This window comes from Brassica oleracea, chromosome C3, assembly GCF_000695525.1.
Source record: "Brassica oleracea var. oleracea cultivar TO1000 chromosome C3, BOL, whole genome shotgun sequence".
Taxonomy (NCBI): domain Eukaryota; kingdom Viridiplantae; phylum Streptophyta; class Magnoliopsida; order Brassicales; family Brassicaceae; genus Brassica; species Brassica oleracea.
In genome coordinates, this window is record NC_027750.1 from 41,626,593 (window position 1) to 41,633,664 (window position 7,072).

Genomic DNA, 7,072 nt, shown 5'->3' on the forward strand with positions numbered 1-7,072 from the left:
ACCTTGGGAGTATCGATCACAGGATGCAAGGATTTTCAAACAAGTATCTGGACCTGCAGGTAAACATTAGTTTCCATCCTCTCTTCTACTAATTTTCTCTCTTAGTCAAAGTCTGCTTATATTTGCAAGATCATTGACCAAGATTGGACATGCTTCCATGAATCAAGCCTTAATGGTGATTATTTGTGAAGCAAGCCTTAATGGTTGTAGCCACCAAGACATATTCTAATCCTTTACCTATATAATTCTTATGAAGCAAGCCTTAATGGTTGTAGCCACCAAGTCATGTTCGAATCTCTTCCTAACAAATCTCTAATAGATATGTATATATATATATATAAATAATAGTAAAATTTTGTTTTTTTTTGTTTTATATTTCAAAAATAGAGAGAGAGAGGGTGATAAATCTATCTACACAAGGCTTTACCTTCCAGACTTGTGTGAAGAATCCGATCCCATGTATACCAAGCCCCAAGACAAGCAGTTGTGTCAAGTTTAGTGTTGGAGGTCAGCTTTGGTTCCTTCAAACAACCTCAGCAAGTGTAACATAGTTGACAGGTTGATCCGCATTAGTATCTTTAGTATTATCTGCAATCAGTAAGTTCTAGAATGGTGCTAAAGAGTGGTTAGATAACAAGCAAAAATCTAATAAGTTCATTATCCCCTTCTTGACTCAATAAAAACTTTATGTTTGAAAATATTTTTAAAATTCATGAATAAACTAATATCAGTAAACCTCCCTCCAGACTTTAACTACACTATCCCCAGTGTAAACTCAGTCGGAGTTATGGTGATAATTAAATCATAAGTATGTAATGTAACAAGTTAGAACGATATACCAGACCGGAATAATGGATGTCGACCGATGTAAGGATGTTGATATCGGTCGCGGCAGGTGATCCTATGTCGATCGATGTCGTTAGTGTCTCGTCGGTCGATACTCATGGGAATCGTCTACTCGGATCATTTTTTTATAATGACCTGCAATAATTAAAAACCAATAGTACATTAATAAAAACCAAATAAATATTACCTAATAGTGAATTGCCTCCCACTCAGCGCTTTGTTATAGTCATTTAGCTAGACTTTGGAGGTGATTTGGGCTAGTGATGTTGAAAGCTAGCACTTGTTGGGAAACAAGTCTCCATCTCTTCTTTGCGCTTGTTGAACCATGTACCAGTGAAGTCTCGCATTGCTTCATCTCCTCTGCGCCATTTGTCCTTCATTATTGTAGTTGCATCTTCTATCTTCTGCAATCTATCTCCAAGACTCTCAAGATTGAACTGATGTCTCATAACTGTGGCGTATGTCTCAGCTGAGATCTCCTCTCCATGGTTGTGAGTGTCAAACATGTCTGATGTCACCTTTTGTACTAGCCTCCCTTGGTTTGTAGCGTCGTCGACCGATGCTTGTCTGTGAGTGTTGGTCGATTTATTGTTGCGTCTGTCGATCGATGCTGATGCTTCTGGTCGACGGGCAATGTAACTCTGAATCTCCACTAATTCCCCTTGAATAGCTTCTATCATGGAAGTCAAAGCACTAATGCTAAGATCCATTGAGAAATAGATGTCATCACATCTCCTATCAAGCCTCTCTTCTGTAGTTTCCAGAACTCTGTAAATCCCTTCTACCGACTGATCTATCTCTTCCCTGGTTGAGACTTCATCGTATGTGAGTGTCGTGGATTGTCGTCGACCGATTCTTGGAAGCGGTTGTCGATCGATTCTTGGAAGCAACTGTCGATCGATGCTTGTCGACGACTATCGATCGATATAGGGCGAGAAACGTCGGTTGCACGCTGAATTCTGGCTATGTCTTGCCTCATCTCTTCCATGCAAGTAGTTAGCCAACTGATACTATCATTCAATGGATAGTAGACTCCATCAAGCTTCATCTGGAAGTCTTCTTTGTTCTTCTCTTGTTCTCCGCAGATTCCATAGAACATCTCATTGATCTAGTCCTTTGTGTAGATCTCTGGTACCAGCTTGGTTTGAGTGAATGAACTAGCATGCTCTGGAAGATATATGTGGCTGTGCTCATCACTCGAAGCTCTTTCCATTAGCTTTCTGATCTCCTCCTTAGACACATTAATAATATGTACATCCACATCTCTTGCACATCCATGATCATCTCTGTAGATTTCATACTCATGTTTCGCTTCCCAGTAGAATTTTCTGGTTCCAAAAAGGTCAAAAGCTCTTCTGCCAAATTCTGGACGTCTGTCGACCAATGTTGGGACGTCAACGTCGATCGATGGTCGTGTAGGGTGTCGAGACCTCTATTTGAAGCGTTTATCTATGCCACCAGCTGTGTCATAGAACTCATTTGTAACCTTATGCTGGTGTTCTGGAATGGTGTGTTGTTGCATGAAGAGGTTGTCTGTAGCCGTCTGAAGGATGTCTGCAATATCCTCTCGGGATACGTGCAGTGTACGTCCATCTATTGCTTTTGCGTAGCCATCTGGGTCTCTGAAAATACCAAATTCGTCTTGAGTTAGATACTGGTTATCAAATTTATGTTTTTCGCTTACAGTGATTTTTGGTTTTTGATGAATGTCGATCGATGTTGTATGGTTGATATCGATCGATGTTGAAGGATTGATGTTGATCGATGGAGGAATAGCTCTGTCGATCGGATGGCGGAAATGTGTTCTTTCCCAAGCAGCTTCTGCTCATTTCTGATCTGTTTCACCGCGTCTATGCATGATGAGAAGTTCCTCATATGTGAATCCCTCATACAGTTCATCAGCTTCTTGATCACGGTATGCTGTCTCTACTGCGTAGCTCTCGTGATGGCGATCATCTGCCCAACTTCCAATTGAGTAATCTCCGTCTCGGGTAGCGTCGACGTTAGTGTCGATCGATGGGTAGTAGGCGATGTCGGTCGATGCTCGAAGGTGGCTTGGTTGATGAGGTTGAGTGTCGATCGATGTTGATCTGTTCCTGTTGATCGATGGCGACTTCTTTTTTCTAGAGGAATGATGGAGACGTCTATCTTCCTCGTCAGGAGTCGCTCTTTGCTGTATAGCTCGTTCTTTCTCATAATCTTGTTCATACTTCCCCGTATGCATGTTGTGTGCTGCCATAATGGGATTGTAGTAATCGTTTTCCCATTCTCCTTGATTACTGTCGGCCAATTCTTCTTCTGCTCCGTCGGTCGATTTTTGTTGGGCACTGTCGATCGATGTTGCAGTGTGAGTTTCGATCGACGCTGAGTATTCTGTCTCGTACTCAGCTCCACAGTGGCATGCTGCAATGATTCCTGGATCATTGATTCTTCTAGGGGTCGTCTGTGGCTTCTTGACTGGAATAGTGTTGTAGTGGACATGAGGATCTATGAGTGTTAGGCACAACTGGTTGGTTTGCAAGTTGCACACTGCTCCCACTGTTAACAAGAAGGCTCTCCTAAGTAATAGAGAAGATTTCCAGTTTAGCTTGATGTCAAAGACATGGAAATCAACTGGAACTAGGGCATTACCAATCTACACCTCTAGGTCTCTCACAATTCCTCATGAGTTTCTTTGAGAACAATCCACAAAAGTGAACAATTCCTTGGAAGGCTCCACCTGCAGACCTAGGTGATCTGCCATAACTCTAGGTAGGATGCTGACTGATGTTCCTGTGTCGCACAAGGGATGTGAGAATTCAATACCCTTCACCGTGCATGGTATTGCAAATTGCCTAGGATCACTCTTCTTCTTCAATGTAACCCTCTTCCTCATCTGTTCTATAGCTTCACAGAACATTCTCCTAATATCTTCTTCTGTCTCTCTGGTTTTTCTGAAGAACATCCACAATCTGTGGGGAAAATAAGCCTCCTCGAATGGCTCATCTAGAGGAATCCTGAAGACTCTTTTTCGGAAACTGTCATTTTCCTTTTCATTAGCCCTCCTCTTCAAATGTTTCTCCACTTTTTCCTTTTTTTTCCTTAGGGTTCTTCCTGTAGGAACCTTATCAACTTCCATAGGATCTACTCCATCATCTTAAGGTGTCCTAACGGCCTCTGGTGGGTTTTCTGAAGGTTTGGGTTTGGGCATGAGTGCATTAAGACGTTCAACATCTATCTTTGGCATCTGCATTCGGTACGTAAGAGGTGCTCATCGATCGATGGGCGCTGGCGATTGTCGATCGATGGCGGTCGCCTGATGTCGACCGATGACGGGGTCAGAATGTCGATCGATTTTCACGTAGACAGGACTGGGCGGATGTGGGTGTTTTGCTGCGAACTCCTCGTGAGTCATGATCCTCACGGCATTGCAAGATGCGGTTGACTCCATAGGTGTTGTTGATCGATGTCCTGGAGAGGATGTCGATCAGTTTTGGATGACTTAGGTCTACCGATGTTCATGGCTTGGCGTCGATCGACACTAATGCGATCCGCCGAAACTCATCAGACTCTCTACTTCAAAATCTCCTTCTTGCAGCTTCTCTTCTTTCATCACTTGCCAGAAATCATCCCCAATGATGGTATTCACGTGGTGCTTCATCACATCATCTCTTACCCCTTTTGTTAAGGCTTTCTGTCTCTTAACAGCTTCTCCTGTCTGAACAACCTGCATCTTCAGCTTCTTCACATGAGTGTTCAAAATCTCAAACTTTGTGTTCAGGTTGGTGTAGACAGAATCAATCTTCCCATTAAAGTCCACTGTCATGCGCTGCTGTCCCTCGAGAACTCTATCAAGCATATCCTCAATCTTGCTCTCTTGAGTTGGCAGTGGTGGCTTCTGGTAGTAGAAGCTTCCATAACCCATGTTGTTGATGTAGTTGTTGCTGTAGGGTTTCTAGTACTGCGAACTCTGGTTGAAATTGCCCCTATTTCCATAAGAGTTTCTTTTTCCACCCTGGTTTCCAGAACCTTGGAATCCAGTTCCACTGATGAAGTTCACATCTGCTTCCTCTGCTCTACAATCTGTGTCTACAGCCTCTGCATCTTCAACCAAGCAGACCTGCTTCCTGAGAAGCTTGTGAACACTGTCCAGCTTTGCCTTCACCTCATCCATCTGATCATTCCCAAGGTTGGTAGCAGATCTCTTCCTCTCAAAATTAGTGTTCTTGGTGCTGCTGCTAGATGCTAGGTTTTTAATGACCTTCATTGCCTCCTCTAGATTCCTGGTGTTGAAGTTCCCATTGCTGGAAGCATCAAAAGCCATCTGGTACTGCACCGCGATGCCTCTGTAGAAACTACTGAGCAGTTGTACTTCATTGAATCCATGGTGTGGACAGTCTCTCTGGTAAGACTTAAATCTGATCCAGGAGGTTCTGAATGATTCTGCAGGCTCCTGAGTGAATGTAGCAATCTTGCTCCTCAAGTCTTCAGCATGTTCTTCATCAAAGAAGTTGCATAAGAATGCATTCTCGATGTCGCTCCAGGATGTTAGGGATTCTAGTGGTAGCTGCTTAAGCCAATGCGAAGCATCTCCAGCAAGGGAATACTTGAAGAGCTTTCATAGGAGGTAGTCTTTAGAGACTCCCTCGACTTTAATAGCAGATATGAGATCCTCAAACCTCTCTAGATGGTCCATAGGATGCTCCTGAGATAACCCACAGTAGGGTGTCTGCCCCACGGGTGTGTAGTACTACGGCTTCAACTCAAAATCCCTCTGAATAGTTGGAGGTCGAATGGCTGATCTATTGGTGTAGAACTGATCTGGACGATTGTAGTCAGCCAATGTTCTAGGTCGAGCGGCCTCATCTACAGGTTGAGTAGCTCCTGTAGCTTCAGACTCAGGGATTGCAGCCCCCTGAGCGTCTATCCTCTGACCTGTTGCATTACGCAGATGACCTTCCTGGTCATACAGGTCTCCTCTCTCATCACGTACAAGAATCAAAGTTGCAACCATGTCTCGCGGCTCAGCATCGATCGATGTCCGGATTGAAGTATCGATCGATGTCGGATGGAAGATGTCGGTCGACGGGAGATGAGTGTCTTCGGTCGACGATGGTGAGCGAGTATCGGTCGACGGGACTAGTGCCTGGGTCGATGGTGGTTGACGAGAATCGAGCGATGAGGAGCGTGCTTCTTTGCGGATTGAATGCTGGGCATGTACCTGAATAGCAGTTGAGTTTCCTTGTTACTTCTGGAACTGCTGGGCATGTACCTGAAAATCCAAGAAAAATTTTTATGTCAGAAACTTAACAAAACTAAATCTAATAGGCGATCAGAGCTCCCCGGCAACGGCACCAAATTTGATATCACTCAAATTAGTCTAAAGAGTGAATTTACTCTCTCAAATAAGAGGTTCAATTGCAGTACTTAGGGATCGAATCCACAAGGAGCTAGGGAACCTAAAAAAATCTAATGGAATTTGTTAAGTAGGATGTTTTAATGATTAAAATGTAAATTTGCAGTTTTGTTGAGCAAGTAATTGCTCGATTGATTGGTTTAGGTTTTGGTGCTTAAAAGGAAATAGCTAGAATTGGGGTTTTTATTCAGGAAACTTGGAATTATAATCCTACAGATGCCTAATGAGTTGCATGCATGATAATGTAGAGCTCAACTACTAAGCAACAAGTCAATCAGCTCTCGCGTTTCTGGACTTGTCTATTAACTAGATCTAATGAACCGAACAAGTGTGTTCGATCAATAGCAAGTATCGATCGAGTATCCTATAGGGATATCGATCGATACACCTTTCACTCCGTCGATCGATTATCCAATATGTATATCGATCAACGCGGCTTCTAGTTAAGCTTTATGCGCGGGTTGAATGATGCTCACTAAGCTCACTAGATCAGCTCTCGCCTTACTTTAGCAAGAAATTTAGCTCAATTAGAATGGTTTCAGGATGAGAATGAAGCTATCGCTTTTATCTAACAATCCTAGGGTAAGTTTTAGGTAGCTAATCTAGAATCAGGCATTAATGACAATCCTATTGATTATTATCACAACTCAGCAATCTATCGTTGGGGATAATCCCTCATAACCTATTTAAACCCTAAAATCTAACAATGGAACTACTCAGACATGGCCAAAAAATTCATAACAACAATTAGGTAAGAAAACTTCATTAGAATAGTAAATAGATATCAATGGAGTTCCAATCACAAATATAACTTTGGATCTTCTCTCCAAT